At 36.2% G+C, this 17854-nt stretch overlaps 1 protein-coding gene and 1 long non-coding RNA gene across 4 annotated transcripts in view; one reads left to right on the top strand and one right to left on the bottom strand.

Moving 5' to 3' along the window:
* LOC149785019 (sperm-specific sodium:proton exchanger-like) overlaps positions 1 to 5105 on the bottom strand; it is a 196698-nt gene extending 191593 nt beyond the window's left edge. For all 3 annotated transcript variants that reach the window (XM_089978712.1, XM_089978713.1, XM_089978714.1), the window contains exon 1: positions 5017 to 5105. The gene's annotated coding sequence lies outside the window, so the exon portion shown is untranslated. The remainder of the gene's footprint in view (positions 1 to 5016) is intronic.
* LOC149785018 (uncharacterized) overlaps positions 1 to 17854 on the top strand; it is an 85799-nt gene that overhangs the window by 64944 nt on the left and 3001 nt on the right. The window contains exon 3 of the long non-coding RNA XR_016425349.1: positions 12777 to 12925. This is a non-coding gene — a long non-coding RNA (uncharacterized LOC149785018). The remainder of the gene's footprint in view (positions 1 to 12776; positions 12926 to 17854) is intronic.

The following is a 17854-nucleotide window of genomic DNA, read 5'->3' as shown; positions in this document are numbered from 1 at the left end:
GGGCATGTATGGATTATTTCAATATTGAAAAGAGATACATAATCCTTAACTAGAATTATACTTGTAAATAAGGTTGTAGATATCTTATTTCCTCGATAGTTTAGCATAAACATAATTCTCGAATAATGTGTGAGGTTAACAATGAAAAGGCCAGTGACATTTTTAAATTTAAAGTTTATTTTATTATTATATTGCTGTAGTGAATATTGGTCATCGTATCCACCACCCCACAAAGACAGGAAAAGAAATAAGCTACACCGCTACTACTAATGACGACGATAACAACAGTAATGATAGGAAAATACATGTACTACTACACTACTACTAATGACGACGACGATAACAACAGTAATGACATTAAAGATATAGTGGTAACGACGATCCATTATTTTTGAACTTAAGAACATATTATTCGCACTCGGCGCAGCTCAGTACCACAGCAACACATGACAGACAAGACACAACGCGAACCTAACACCCTAACACTACTTCCCCCCCCCCCGCTATTTTCCCAGTTAAATAAGGTAAAAAAACGAGATGAACATTTTTTGTGTGGCTACAGTAGGTTGTAAATATACTGTTTGCTTACTAAGACACAATGTTCATAACTCACTGCGTAAATCGACCTTTAGAACTTGTTGACATATATCTTTACCTGAACTTTTTTCAAGTTTTGTTGTTGCTGGGGAGCATACATTAGTAAAAATGTAACGTCGGAAATACGTAGTAATGAAGGCAGGCATTTTAGACAAACGTGTGCTTATATATATATATATATATATATATATATATATATATATATATATATATATATATATATATATATATATATATATATATATATATATATATATAACATATGTATTGTTCATTTCCATGGTAGCAGTAGTATAAATCTTGTAGGTACAAGTCCAGCTAGAGACTAGATTACTAAGAGTTTTTAAGTTATAAAAAAAACGAGTAAACAAAACATTTAGAAAAACGGACGGAAGTATTTAAAAAGTGAAAAACAGTATCAGAAACAAAATAAAGAATTTAAGAACATCTTCTTTGCATAAATGAATCCTAAGAAAGGGCTTGCATGCTTTTTAAAGCATTTAAACAAAACCAAAACCAGGTTGATGTGCTTTTGGAGCTTCTAGCCACTGGTGTAGCAACTGCCCAAGAACACCATGCTCAGTAGGGGCCCAAACTTCCTATCAAATAAACAACCTTTGTATTGGAAGGGGAGCCCAGAATTAAGTTTGCAGGTAGGGGAAGAATTTCTTGCCACACCATTGCTACTAGAATTTTGCTTCGAACTAGGGGCTTCAATGGGTCTATGTTCTCCAACCATGACCATCGATTTCCTTCTGCTATTTCCGTCTTTAAAGGCACACGACCATACTATATGGCGTGTTTTACTCCTGAGACATTTTTCTATCCATCAAGCCATCATTGACTTTTCTGCGTTGTACCAAACTGAAGCTACGGGCTCCGAAACGTGCGATTTTCGCGAAGTTTTTCATTGTGGACAAGTGCGTGCACATGTGAAAACCGGTGACAAGAGTTATATGGACAAAGTTTTAAACTCTGTGGTGCATCCCTTCTTGAATTACAGAACAATGGTAGATGCAAAATAAGTTTTTTACTTACCGTTAACTCGATTCAACTTTATGAATCCTGTTCCATGCAAGAATTAGACATTGTCTTTTTCACTGCACATACATCGTATACATGCATCTCTATTTTCAAAATAGGCAAACTATGCGGCACACACGTCAACGCCGAAATATGACTGGCTCAAAAGGTTATACTTATTATCAGAGGAGCACGGACTTGTCTCAGCAGTAAAACTTCGCAAAAATGCAACGTTTCGGAGCCCGTAACTTCAGCTTGGTACAACGTAGAAAAGTCAATGATGGCTTGATGGATAGAAAAATATCTCAGGAGTAAAACAAGCCATACAGTGTTGACGTGTGCCTTTAAAGACGGAAATAGCAGAAGGAAATCGAGGGTCATGGGTGGAGCGAAGTATTTGGAAGTTCCGTACCTTCTCTCTTATGTATTATGATAGAGAGGGTCCTATGTCAGAACGGGTCATGGGGGTAATCTAAGGTATTTTTGTCACTCTGTATGATTTTTACCTTTAGATGATTGTTTTTTTTTTCTTAACATCAAGCTCGCGTCGAGCACCTGTGGTTAAAGCTACGTTAAAAATTCTAATCACACACACACATTCTCTTGAGGATAGATTAAATGCAGTTAGAAATCAATTCAATACTACTCTGTCTGTCTGTCTCTGTCTGTCTGTCTGTCTGTCTCCCTCTCTTTCTCTCTCATGCACACACGCGCGCGCACACATACGCAGCTATGTGGGAAATCAGGTACATATATAATACATGAAATATCGTTATTTTCATGTACTGAAGACTCGTTCATTAGAATATGTGGTCACGCTCAAAACAAGTTCCGTTAATTTTTGTTATGTTTGTTCATATAGGTAGCTAGGTATGACATTTTTGTTGTGAATCGCTTAGCTGTGACTGAGGTATGAGTCATTTACACGGTGACGACACATAAATTGCGAAACAAAACCCTTATCTTTTTCTGCAGTTATGCAGGACAACATGCATTTACAAGAAAATCAACCCAGGTGTGGCTATAAATAGTACAGATAGGTAATTTTCCTATTATTTTCCAGGTAATTTTCCTATTATTTTCCAGGTAATATTCCTTAGGTCCCCCTTTGGCTTCCTTCATTTCAATGGCTTGAGAAATTTCGAAATAATAAAAGCACGGAGAAAAGTAAGTTTAACAGTGTAATTTCGATTTTTAAGAAACATTCTACACTTTTGGGTTATCCGTAACTATGACACAAATTCCGTATAATGCAGAAAAATCCGTATATGTGGTCAGCCAAAGCATATCGCCACTGGATTTAAACAAATATGAATTCTTTTATTTTTTAGAAGAAGAAAAAAAAATATTTTGCATCTTATCAATCATTGACTGCCAAGCATGTGACCAATGTCAGACGGGTATGGAAACTGACAGAAAGTCTGATGAATGGAGAATAGTCCACGAATACACAGGCACTAAGTTGGAAATCGTACGTCAATAATTTTTTGTTAATATTACCCCTCCAACTCACACACACACACACACACACACACACACACACACACACACACACACACATATATATATATATATATATATATATATATATATATATATATATATATATATATATATATATATATATATATATATATATGTGTGTGTGTGTGTGTGTGTGTGTGTGTCTATTTATATATGTATTATTATGTAAAATTCTGTAGTACTTCGAGATGTTTTCATGTTTTGTATTACATGTTCGTCTATTGTTCAAATGATACAGGAATGTAAATTTGATGGATTGGTTACCAGTTAAGTTGCCTTGGGCAAGAGTAGAGTAAAATCGGGTTTATTATATATTACTTGTAAGTTAGGCATAGTGCTAAACCTGGGACCGGGCATTAAACTGATGTGATTACACATGCCCATTGCATTTCTATACTGCTTATACGTATACTTTTAAAAGCCCGTATTTCCTGACGTGTTGCGAATGGAGAGTAACGTGTTTATCCTCTTTTTCTCCCTTTACTTCTTTCCTAATCCTGCTGCTAGATGGAAAAAAATTCATACAAACTCCAAAATGTTATTTTCCTTGAAAATTATTTATAGTGGAATTAATTTGTATTGAGATGAGGGTCTACTTATAACTTACACTGGTATTGCTTTAAAAATTAAACAAAAAAAGACAAAAGCTTCCTTATATGGCAAATGCGTCTAAGACTGGAAACCACAGCACACCGAGCATCATTTTGTTTCTATCGTAGAGTACGTGTGGTTATTTTCACTGCTTATTTGTTAGCTCACGTCATACCGCTTTCTCACTCAGCTCCTTTTCCCCCTCATAGAATGCTAATTTTAATAATACTCCGGAATAAAATCGTTCATTATTCCGCATAAACCGTGAGAGATCAGAATTATAGTCAAAATAGATAAAATATAAAGTAGTTTATCCGCACTTTATTCACCGGGAATTTTTCTGTCTCACCGGACCAAAGTGTATATTCCCGGAAAGTGCAAATATCAAGGTGTTTTCCTCGACATCGTGTATTTTAACAGTTTTCCGAATGTTTTTACGTGTCCCTAAAATACTTCCGGCAAATTCTATTAAGCTGTTTGTATATTTGTATGCGTGTTGCATCAAAAACCATTAAAAAAATGAGACTGTAACCGCCTGTAAATTTATGACAGCAGCAAATAATGTGGTTGCTAAAGTTTTCAATATTGTCTGACAAATACTTTTGCCTTTAAGAAAATTACAACGTTATCTGTTATTTTTATAATGCTGCATCCACCATTATAACAACAACGAAAACATAGACACAGACGACAACAACAACGACATCACTACTACTACTTCTACTACTATACTACTACTACTACTACTAACAACAACAACAACAACAATAACAACAACAACAGCAATAATAATAATAATAATAATAATAATAATAGAAACAACATGAACAAAAATAATTGGCAAAAGTAATAACGATCATAATACCGAGTAAGGTGATGACGCCGATCATAAAATTAATAACGATGACAATGCCGAATAAGATGATGACGCCAATGGCACGATGTTTCGATGATAATAATAAAGATTATGATGATGCGACAACAATAACGACTGTTAAGACGGCGACGAAGACTTTTCTTCTAATCTTGGTTCAGTTTTTTTATTAAGTGCTTCTATTTTGACCAAAGAGTTGTTGCTCCACACTTTTCTTTGAAGCAATACCGTTGTCTAAGCAATTACTAATGTGAAAATAAATAAATATAATAAAAATATATTCTTACCTATTTTTCCGCTATTTCCCAAAAGAAAACTCGCAAAAGAATGAAATAAACTATTTCATTAAACGCACATTGCATTATAGTTATACCCCTTATACATTGATAGCGATACGTTGTACTTACTCTGGTCCGACACTCACCAATCACTGCATGTAACAGCTAGTTGGACCGACACTTTCATTTATTTTCGATGTTGCTTCGGCGTGTCGTTTAGTGACTAATGTCCTGCGCACTAAGCGAATAAACTGATCTTCCTGCTGACCCATGTACTACCCAATCCTGTAGACAGCGACTCCGGTGTACATCAGGTAGTGACTAAAGGAAACAATTTGTTGCATACAGTTGCTAAAAGTATACCTTAACAATTTATGTTTTTTGCTGACAAAAATAAAGTAATATAGCAAAGGGTCCTAATTCTGAATAAGAATTGTTTCTACTGATTTAAAGTCACTTTATCACAATATCCTTGACTGAAGATACCGATCTGGTAATTTTTGCAACTCTGACTTCATTAAATTATTTTCTACTTATGAAAATAACGTTCCCAAATCTACTTTAGTGGACTATTAAAACGGGTATTTTAAAATATGAATATCGCGCCAGTCCTACGCTCACGAGCGGGGAATTCAAACTTTATCATTGACCTCCATTGTCATTTACCTCCATCAAAGCTCATCAGGCTCCGATACCCCATGATGTAAAAAAAACAATTTATATCTGGTACAGTTGATATCTGGTGAGTATGGACAAGTTATGTTTATCGATGAATTATATAGGAAATCATTTGCAATGCTAAGAGAATGCTCAGGTGGCCTTTTGGTTAGAGCCTCCACCTCGAATGGGGAGGTCGCGGGTTCGAAACCCATCCAAGTCATAAAAAAGACTAATAAAAATGGTACTTACAGCTGCCTCGCTTGGCGCTGAGCAGTACGTGGTTGGTGTTAGGACTGGTTGGCCTGATGTCAGGATAATGTGACTGGGTGGGACATGATGAACAGGTCTGCGGCATAATAATCCAGTGCTAGACATCTTTATAAACTACCACAATGCGATATGACTGAAATTTGTATAAACCTACGTTAAAAAATCTAAATCACACACACACACACTGTCAAGAACGAACATAGCATTCCCGTTTAGGCCACATTTCTAGGACAGCAAGTATCGTGCACTTTCCAGAGAAATTGGTATACATATATGATAATCCATCGAGGCCATATCGTGGAAGCATTTCTCGAAACTCGCGTAATCGAGAGTTCTGCATTACGTGCGATCGGGTTCTCCATTTCACGAAATCAATACTCTCACTTCACGCAGTAGAAGTATTTAGCAAACTGGCAGGTAGAGGTACGCGCTATTACCGGTGTAATGGTTTACCGCGGTATTTTATTTATTTTTGTTCTGTTGGTACGACCACGGTATTTTCCCCCTCTAACGAAACTTGGGTAGTTTCTGTCTGTAAATAATGTACGGAAATTCTCAAGTAATCTCGCAACGCATTTGATGAATATGACAGCATATTTTAATTTTTCATGACAAAATAATTCATAATAGCTATTATCTTTTTACAAAATATTTGTCACAAATTAATTTTCATTATCCCAAATTTTTTTTATATTTATTATCCTTTAATCACATGTTTGACAGGTGACACGTATAATGACATGGTGGACAAATGAAATGCTGCAAAAAATATTCAGGCCAAATCCAAATTTTGGAAACATTTCGTATTAAAAAGTATAATTTTTTAATTATTTACTTGCATATGACGTTAAGTACATGTACTTCTTTGTAAGACTGCGAATAATTCTAAGAATATCAGCAGTTGTTTATTCGTATGAATTTTACGTCATTCTTATTTCCACTTAATATTTCCTCGTTTGCTTAGTCAGTGTCTTTCATATTTATTGGCCCTATCAGTTAAATTTCTTTCTGGGTGTTGGCATCCCACTCAAAGTTTCCATTGTATTATATTAGTAGTGTAGTCAGTGGACAACAGCATGCTTCAGTGTCAACATTTTTTATTTTAAATCAACTGTCTGATATCAGATAAAACCATACAGGCAGTCGGCTATGGTGTAAGCTTAATCATCCCACTTTAGTTACAGTTTAAAAAAAAAAAAAACTTATACAACAATCAATATACACATAGTAAATTCATCTACTACAAGGTACTAACCATTTAATTTTCGGGAAAGGAGGAGGGGTTCGGCTATTTTATTTTGAGTTGGGATAAAAGAAAAATTGTTATATCTGAAGATAATTACTTTTTTCTATCAAATAATATAATGACTGCAAGATGGTGTTATTTAGCTATAAATCATGCCAAGATATTCCAAGATATTTTTCTGCTGGTTATTGCCAATTTTTAAAAAAAGTGTTTACCTCTATTTTCTTTTGAGCTGGGATAATTTTTAGATATATAAAAATATAATAAATTGTTTTTCCCAAATATAATTGCGGTATACCTTGGTACGTATCGCGGTGTGTTTTGAAATATAGCGGTATACCATACCACGGCGCAAAAGTATTCGTGGTAGCCAGCGGTACCAACAGTTTCATAAGTAAAAACATTTTGCGTTTCGAGGCTCGAATGCGTGTATTCCTGAGTATAATGCGCAATCTCGAGAGAACCAATCGTAGAACTCGTTTGAATCATTACGTATTGGTGACAACACTAATGCGTGTTCTCGAAGTTCGAGTTTGCGATCCCGAAATAGCCAATCTGAGAAGAATTGTTGTCAAATGATTTTTTTTTGATCGCGTATCAAATCATACTCATAAGATGTCAATTATCCCAGATAAACAGCAGTTTCATGAAATCATGGTGTCAGTTGTCCCAGATAAACACCAGGTATATGAGATCCAGTTGTCAACTGTCCCATATAAACACCAGTTTTATGAGATCAAGGTGTCAACTGTCCCAGATGAACACCCGTTTTATGAGGTCAGTGTGTTAATTGCTCGAGATAAACACCGATTTTACGATATCAAAGTGTCAACTGTCCCAGATGAACACCCGTTTATGAGATTTTGGCATGACGGGGTTGTTATGCCGTTACTGTGGTAGGTGTGGGGTGGAGTGCTTCCAATATTTTATTTAAATTATTATAGAAGTCCCACCAAGGCTGGATTTTGTTTGGAAGTTAAATTAGTGAAAGATAGATGTAAAGCTCCGAGCGCCAAGTCAGCAATGCCGACGGTTAAATGATTGAACATACAAAACAGGAAATTCAACTAATAACAATTTAATGACAATTCAGTAATCAAATTATTAAAATGTCTCAAGTACTCTACTTCCGCTCGACCCTGTGATAGCCTATTGCATCATTTGATTTGTAGTGTGAGATAGCTTTACACCTGTCCTTGTATTATTCTCATCTATGTATTATTCTCTCCTATTCCTTTATTTCCTCTCCTCTTGCACCCGACGTCCTCCGAATTCCTTCTCCTCCTCGACTTCTCTATATTCCTCCTCCTTGTCCACGTTCTCCTCCTCGACTCCTTTTCCTCCTCCTCCTCGATTCTCTCTACCGTCTAGACTTGTCAACTCCGACTGCTCTGCTAGTTTCACTTCCGTCTTCTTTCTTCGAGACTCGGGACTTAACGGAGCAGGAAGTTCTGTCCCCCAAAATATTTCTTTACGAAGCTTTGTCTTTCCTTACAATCTCCTCTTTAAGTTTTACCGCCAAATTTCGAGTGGCTCTCTCGGAGTAACCATATATTGCTCATCAAACTTCCTAGGCGAGACTAAATTTTCGCTTGCTAGTTAGAAGCTATAATTCGGATCGAAATTGTTATCACACCCTCCGCTTCAATTCCAATTTGATGTCTCTTTGATTCGATCCAGTCAAACTTAGGGGACAGTGTCCTTCTCGCTGTCTGTCCATGTGGGGACGGATTTAGAACACGCACAGGTCCCTCGCGGTTCCTCTGATCTTAGGACAAAGCTGTAACACCTAAGTGGGAAGTTGCACTATCTAACGCATGTGCCGATTCAAGAAGCCAGGTCTTCTCTTTGGTCACGGTAATCTTGCGTAAGAGATTAACTCCAGCCTGCGGCAATGTTTAGACAGCAACCATGGCTTGTACTAATACATTAGTTTATACACGACTTACGAACATGGCTGAGCAAATGTGACAGAGATCAAAGTGTCACCTGTCTCAGATTAAAAAAACCCAAATTTTATGAAATCAAGGTCTCAATTGTTCTGATGAACACCCATTTTATGAGATCAAAGTGTCAATTATTCCAGATAAACTCCAGTTTTGTGAGATCAACGTGCATCTGAGCCAAAGGAGGCTTTCCTCTGCGCTTTTAATGAAGTAGTCGATCAGAGCTGTTAAAGTTAGCGCGTGCTTGCAACTTTGAATGGCAATGTTACAAATGAATGACGTTTAGTCGACATAAAATTAGGTCGTTGTATCGTTCTTTAAATTCGTTACGAATTTAATGGTGAATTATAGGTCTGTGGCGAAAAGAAGTAGCTAGAACGTGTCGTAGGAAATAAAGCTGACAAATTCGTTTAGAATGTATCGCAATTGACGCTTGAATTATGATCGACTGCCATGTTCAAAGGAATCATGATGACGGATTGGTGTGATTTTCTTTGGTTAAATCATGTCATCGCTTATAGGATCATTTGTTTGCTGCGTTCATTACAGTGTTAAATTACCTTTGTATCTGAAATATTCCTGTTGACTACTATTGGAATTTCATTTCTCTGTCTGTCTATCTGTCTCTGTTTCTCTTTCTGTGTCTCTCTCTGCGTCTGTATGTCTGTCTGTCTCGCAACGGATGACATGTACGGATTTTTTCAGTATTTCTCGTCGAAGTTTGGATATGCTGATTAACAGTTATTTTCATAATCAAAATTTACATGTTTTGTGGTCAAAATGTCTATGTATATGAAAAATATTGCAAACAGGAGGCAAGAATTACTGAGATAAACGTAAATAATAGCGAAATCGGTATTTTACAGTTCTTATATCTACTGATTTCCCAAATATATATTCAATATATGTAAATTTAATTTGTAAGTGAGAAGAACAGTGGGGACATTTTGTCAAACTTGTGTGGTGGCTCATGTTCTAAATCTCTTAGAAAAAAACAAATTAGACAAAATTCATGGTTGTGCAATATGTTGGCAAATTTGTAATTTTCGTTTTTCCGTCAACATGCCGCAAAATTAAGATGTTTGTAGTCTACTGTATGGTTCCAAAGCTGAACTCAGTGGGCAGGACACAAACTGGAATACGTACAAGGTCAAACGAAGGCTGCATATTTGTAATTTGTAAGATTTAGACCCCCTCTCTTGTGATCGTGATCTTGTTTAATATGGAAATATAAACATTTTTGAAGTATGAAAGAATAAACCACTGACACACTGTTACATTCCACGTGACTAAAGACCACACTGCAAACAGCACAATACACACTATTTTAGTCCTGTCAGGGTTGTTTAGGTGCATAAATGCTTGTGTACCACATAATTCCGAAAGGAAGTAATCATGTGAAGTGTTGAAGAAAAGAAGAAAATAATTTATTTCAAACGATGACTATCATTAACATGTTCTAGTCTGTGAGAGAATGGTGAGCGAAATAACACACATAATTTAGTATCTTCTATGTAGTATTCTAGGACACACGGTACTAATGATATAGAAAAATGGGAACCAGCCTGAAAATGGGTGAACATAAAAGGATAGAGTATATATGGCTCTGGATGACCAGGATTGGTTACTAATGTAAATTATGTGTTAGGAAAAATATTTATTTTAGAACTTATCCTAGTTGCACATGAAAAAAATAGAGACATTGTTTTTATTGATGGAATTTCAATCCTTTAACAGTCTTGAGTTTGGAACACTCATTACTAAAATTAGCACCTGACTCTTTGGTGCGGAATTGAAAGCACATGTTTCAAACACATGCAGGTCCAGAAAATGCCGCTGTTCATATCCTTTCTTCCACACAGAAGCTGACATCCAGGTTTCATGTATACTGATAAATATAGGTTTGATCATGAGCACTCGAAAATATGAAATTATTGAATTTTTAATATCATGGTGTTTGCATAGCTTTACTATGGGAACTGCATTAGTACCGCGAGTCCTCTAAGTGACAGGGTTATCCTTTAACTAAGACAAATTCAGTCTGAGCTTTTCTGACCTTTTCCACCTCATGTTAAATACAACAGTCATAGCTGGACAGTAACCTTATGCGACCGACCCTATCATAACAGTCCAGCATAAGTATCTGCCACGGCATGGGAAAGGTCAATGGTCAAAGGAGCTCGGAGCTCGGACTAAGATAGACTGAACGTGACTTCTCTTAAGATGTGAATTAATTAAGAGAAACTCACTGCAAAAACTGAAATGGCATACGAATTGTACACGAATATCTATGAAACTATTAATATATTGACTTCTGTATACTTTTGAAAAAAAAAAGAATGCATGGACGAAACGAGACTACGTGTAGAGTCCAAATTCAAAACGAGGCTTAAAAAGCACTTTAGATTTACCAACTTACATTCATGATAACCTTTCTAGCTAAGTATTCATGTAATGAGACAGAAAATGGAGCAGGAAGAAAAAAGACGAAATAATGAGAATTAACGATTGTTGTGGTTTTCAATCATTCATTCGATAAATCATTGTCAGGATAATGTGACTGGGTGGGACATCATGCTATATGTCTGCGGCATGATGCCCCAGTGCTAGACATCACTATAAACTGCCACACTGCAGACATCGTAGCGATATGAATGCTTTTTTTTTTATAAAGCTACGTTGAAAATCCTAATCACACACACACACACACACACACACACACACACGTTTTTCTATAACCAAATGCGAGAGGGGTGAGAGTGGTATATAGTGAGGACATAATGATTGTCGCTGTGAACTGTAGGTCTTTACACGTTTGCCATCCTTTGAATTTCAAAATGTGTTTTAGATTTAAATACTAAAGATTGAAATATTCTATGGTTATAACATTTTGTAATGCATATCTACAGTTTTACTACCGCCTTTTTGGGGGCCCCGAGTGGCCGAGTGGTCTAAAGCGCTCTCCGTTACAAATCACTGCCATCTCACCTCTGTCTGCGTGGGTTCGAGTCTTAGATTCCGTGAGAAAGCTTGCCAGTAGCTTCTCGTGGGTCGGTGGTTCTTTCTGGGGTTTTTTCCCGGGATCTTCCTCCGCCATTAATACTGGCCGCCATATATAGCCTATCGTGTGCTGAAAAATGTCGTTAAACCCTACAACAACAACAACTACCGCCTTTTTAACTGTTGCAAAAGTTTGGAAAAATTTAAGGACAGTTCCAACGCATATTGTTATCGTGAGTAGATGAAAGGATATTTAAAATTAATGAAGTACGGATGGAAGGAACTTACTGTAGTCATTTTGTGGGTTGCGTAAATGCTCTTTGGTAGAAGTTAAAAAACAAACTGAACTATATTTTCGACAGACTGACTAATTTTGAAAGCTAACTGACTAATAGTTCTAGATAGGCCATTCTACATTTAGTGACCAAAATGTATTGCAGTTGTAACAATACACACACATTTGATGGGCTTAGGCTATTTGACACTGGCTGAGTGCGCCACGTGTTGCAACAGAGAGAGCTGATGATATTCCGACTGTGACTTTGTCTCTTTCCGCCGCCATATTCTGCTATGCGGAATCAAGTCACAATTACCAGTTCCGGTTCAGTACCCACGAATGTAGTTTTGTATATTTTTCGATCATTTGTTTCCTCTCATTTTGGTGGTGATAGAACAGTTAGATTTATGCATTTTTGGTAGGGATTTAAAGGTAATTGTTTGTTCTTGAGAATATGAGCTAAGGATGTGGTTGTCCTTGTGTATTTCAGCGACAGTGCACAGTGAGTAATAATGCCTTGGTGATGATCCGGAAGTGAAATCTGTGTTCTGTTTCCATGCTGCTCTATTGACAGTCCAGCCTCTCAAAAAAATGCTGGTGAACCTTTGAAAGAACTTCACTGTGAAGTCATCTTTGAAGGTATTTTATATTAACATACGATTTGTATTGATTGTCACACGCTGGAAAGGTCAGTACTGAGAAACAAATGTAGAGAATATATAGTAAAATTAACTGTGGTCTATGTCCATGTGAGCAAAAGTAGTTCTCAGTGGCGGCGAATTACATCCGAGGTTTCTCCTCGACTTCGCGCAAAAGACAGAGGATGTTGCGATTGCTAAAATGATTTAATTATCTATTGGCTTTCACCATGAACTGTTACACTCTTTTATTACCCTTTTTTATATCTTTTGATTAATTTTCCGCACGGCATGCTTGCGGTTATAAACTTATGTACCAATTTGAAGACTTTGGAATTCTTTTTATCAACTTTGAACCCAAGGCTCATACTAGAATATCTCCGTGTGAAAAGTGTCTCACGACTCCGTCAAAACAATTATCATCTAACCTTTTCATTATATTTCGGAAAAGGAAATAATTGGATACTGCTGTATTGAGAGATATATATGGTACGAACGATTTTTTGTCTCTCCTGTGAATATTAAAGATATTTGTCGATAACCGAAAATGCGTCTTTACAAGTATTAAAAGATATGGCTTTTGAAATTACATTGACGCAACACGTTTCTAGCATATCGGGTTAAGTTCTGATGTTTTTTAGCTCTAAAAACATATTTTAGTAAAACTGCAACCTTCGTACGAAAGATGCGCTACTTGTTGTACCACGCCGAATCGAGGTAGCTCCAAGAAATATGACAATCCCTACAGATAAATCTGGGCCCTACATCGAAATGCAAGTCATTACTTTCACAAAAAAGGAAATGACACCTATTTGTTTGCACTTTAACAGATGATTGCATGATATTTATAAATTATTTATAAGTTTTTGTTGTAGCTGACAAATGTCTTACTACTTATGTCATAAAGTACAATGTTTTTAATTTTCAGCGAAAAATTACTCGACTAACGTCACCCTCCCAAAAAAAATCAATGTGTGCGGTAGCGAAAATATTTCTGTGACAGCATGTCGGTATGTGATCGCATGCTAGAAAAAAAAAATTATATGTAAAGAATGTAAATTTTAAAGTCCGATCCCTCTTTATCATGGACATTTTTGTTTTTCTTGAAGTAGGTTCAAATTTTCTGGATTTTAATCAATAAGATTAAGTGAAATTGTGAATGAGGTGGAATGGTGGGTTGTTAGGGTGCGACTGTATCCACCACATGCTCACAATGACGTACCAATATGATTTGTCTTGCGTAAATTAATGATATGGTAAACCATTTCGATTTTCAAGAATTGGTATAACGACAAGTCGCTGCATTTTGACCCTTTTTCACGTGGCAACAGGCCTGGCCCTAGGGAAAGGCGAACGAGGCAACCGCCTTGGGCCCCGCGCTTTCAGGAAATCAAGTCCGCAATGCAAATTTTTTGCTTGGGGTCCCGTTCATCGCTTGCTGCCATCGGCCACGCACATCATAGGGCCGGGCCTGCGTGGCAGTCAGTGCATTGGTAGACAAAATGAAAGAGAACGATACCCTGTTTTTTACGCTTACTGTAGCATACGTTTGTGAGCGAAGTGCTGAAGCTACGTTTGTGCCATTCTCTAATAGTGTTGTTTTCCACGTCTACTTTCACTCTCCTCTGCACCCTATACCACCCTCACCTGAAGGGAAATATATAATTTATGTTGGGGTTTGGACCGAGACAAGGAAATCCCATTCAAGGGATTACATTATTTGTCTCCCCACGAGACTTGCCGAGTGGAGATACATATGTAACCCCGCGACTGGGATTTCCTTGTCTCGGTCCAAACCCTAATGTAGATTATTTTTCTCACCCAATATTTTCTTTTAAAATAAAAAGAAGTCTTCACTAGTGTAATATAATTCACGTCCAAATGTTTGCATGCGGCTCATTAATGCAAATATCTTAATGAGGGCTGTGGTGTGACCGTTGCATCCGAAGTACACAGTTTATACGCGTGAGCAAAGAAAAATAACAACATAAAACGTTGCATAGTAATGAAGTATTATCACATTTAATATATCGATGTTATATGAAATTAACAATAAATAATTAATATTTATTACAAGAAAATGCTTCATTTTCATCAGTTCCAATTTTGAAAGGTTATATTGTAAATAATGAAACAATATTGGGTACACATCATTAATGTAGTTATATTTAGTACAAGCTGTATCGAAGAGTAACATGTTGCATTTGATTATTCATGGGTAATTAGAGGTATGTGTCACTCTTCTTTTCTTTGGAGTAGGTGAAACTGTTTTGTGACATACTTGTGTTGGAATTAATATTGATTGTAAAATTACCCCCGTGTATGAAAGACCCTTCAAATACGGACCCTAGCGGATAACCATGTGCTGAACTTTCAATTTCACGGTTTCTTTGAAAATTTAATTTTCTGTCTTGTAAATATGGCAAGTGCTACAATGAAATTTGCTTATGGATTAATGTGGACGGATAAATGATTCCTTCTGGCTGGTAAGTGCACTATTTGTCATTAAAGAGTGTGGGTATATGTTTGATTCAACTGGGGCACAATTTCAGATGCGTAGCAAAATTAGAAGAAAGCATATTTCATATCACACATTTCTAGCTGTTACTAAGTTTTCTGCAGTTCTTGAGAGAGTTGGGATATTTGTGGTTGGTAATGTGTATATCCTGATTGTCCCTTGATTAATAGAATCTTTGTTGAGATTTTGGGCCAAGCCAAAGAAATACCAGTCATGGGGTTATATTATTTGCCTCTCCACGAGTGTGTAGGCCTAGTCGATATGCATGGATCAGTGTTTTCTGTCATAGTTCATTCCACACAGCATTGAGAAGTTTATCATATCTGTAGCACAGTCAGTTTTCAGGTCAGCGTCATTAAATTTAGCTAGCAGTAAATAATTTGTTTCACACGAAGTATTTAAAACTAGTTATGTGGCTTTAGCTACATTTAATGACGCTGACCTGAAAATGTACTGAGTTAGCACTGCATATAGGATAAAATTGACTATCCTGTGTGAAGTCGGACTACACGTCCTCGTTTGTTTGTAAACCCCCCCCCCCCCGATTTCAATAGCGAAAACGTTTAATGTGACAAAAAGTGCACAGAACTAAGTCAGTTTAATCATTGATTTATAATTTATAACCTGACTGTGACCAGAATGGCTCTAATGCTGGCATCCACGCCACCTTTCATGCTTAACGGACTTTCCATACTAACACGGCGCCATACTGCGTACACTATGGGCTAGTTTATTTCCATCAGACAACATCATGACGTTTTTCGTCCTATTCGGTAACTGCCAGATAATTCCATAAATTACCATAACGTTGAGAGTTTGGAATTATATCCCTTTGCAGACATGAGCATAATAAAGTAAACCGCTTGTTAAATCCACGTCAAAGGCAAATTTGTTGTCATTCTTTTCTTTTCCTTGATTAGACATTGTACATGTCTGAAGCAGACGGCATATGCATGTACAGCTGTAGTCGTGTACACACCCCTTTGCTGAAAATGGAATTGTCCAGGAACTGGAAATGGTTCATGGATCTCGAGCATGTCCATCTGAAATCAGGTCACAATTAGTACTTCCAGTTCAGTACCCACGAATGTAGTTATAGTCTATTTTTAGAACATTTTTTCGTCTCTCATTTTGGTGGTGATAGAAGAGTTATATTTATGCATTTTTTTGGTAGGGATTTAAAGGTAATTGTTGTTTTTTTTTGCGAATATGAGCTCAGGGTGTGGTTTTCCGTGTGTATTTTGGCGATAGTGCACAGTGAGTAATGAGGCCTTGGTGATGGTCCAGAAGTGAAATATGTGTTCTGTTTCTCCTCTCAAAAAAATGCAGGTCAACCTTTGGCAAGAACTTCACCGTGAAGTCATCTTGGAAGGTATTTTAGATTAACATATGATTTGTATTGATTGTCACACAGTGGAAAGGTCAGTATTGAGAAACAAATGTAGAGAACATATAGTAAAATTAATTGTATTCTATGTTCTGTCAGTGCAGTAGTGGAGTAAAGTTTAAATGGGTATAAAATCTTTATTATTATTGTTAAACACATGAAATCTGAGTACGTTATGTATGTTTACTTTGAAAATATAAGAATGAAATTAAAAATATAAAATTTAATTTTATTTAAAAATTTTAAATCAAAGTTTAAAAAATAACAAAATAAAAATTTTCCCCCAAAAATGCAGATATATAATGTTTTTGGGAATGATATTAAATGATATCAGCATGTATATATATTCCTACACCATATACAAGCTCCAATGTTGGATATTTGTAAAATTTGGCAGAGAAAATATCTTTGCAAATCAAAATGAGACCTTCATTTAAAATACACGAAGACGAAATTCTGTATTGTATTGGCCATTCAAACTATTTATTAGGGGTCCAAGCAGTTAATTTATGTGTTTATGATGGGATCACTTCCTGAGTAACACATATCGGCCTGTATAGCCTTCAGTAATTGTTTATAAACATAGTTATAAGGTATTTAGCGAGAGGACAGAGATGAAAACTTTATACTAGAAGCTACTCAAGTTCTCTGCTAAATCATTTTAAACTGTCTGAGAATGAAATACAAGTCAAAGGGATAAAATATACTTTTCCCAGGTACATTTCTCCTTGGATGTACGAGAACAGCAAAATGATCTAAGTTGAACACAAAATGCATTCCATTTTACTGTTCAGTTTGGTTAAGATATTGACTGGTGTAGTGCGACATTGTGGCCTATATGATGTTATGGGAATTCTAATGAACCATCTTGCTTTATGCATTATTAATTACTAATATATTTGTTAACTGACACTCTAATGATTACATAAGAAATATTCAAACAGATTATTTTAATTTAACTTTGTACAGTTGATCTTAACATGGTTACATATCCTACATGAACAAATATCCATATATTTTAGAAT

This window comes from Sinohyriopsis cumingii, chromosome 13 (genome assembly GCF_028554795.1).
Source record: "Sinohyriopsis cumingii isolate HCF-2022 chromosome 13, ASM2855479v2, whole genome shotgun sequence".
NCBI classification, from domain to species: Eukaryota; Metazoa; Mollusca; class Bivalvia; order Unionida; family Unionidae; genus Sinohyriopsis; species Sinohyriopsis cumingii.
This window is presented reverse-complemented; position numbering and strand designations above follow the sequence as displayed.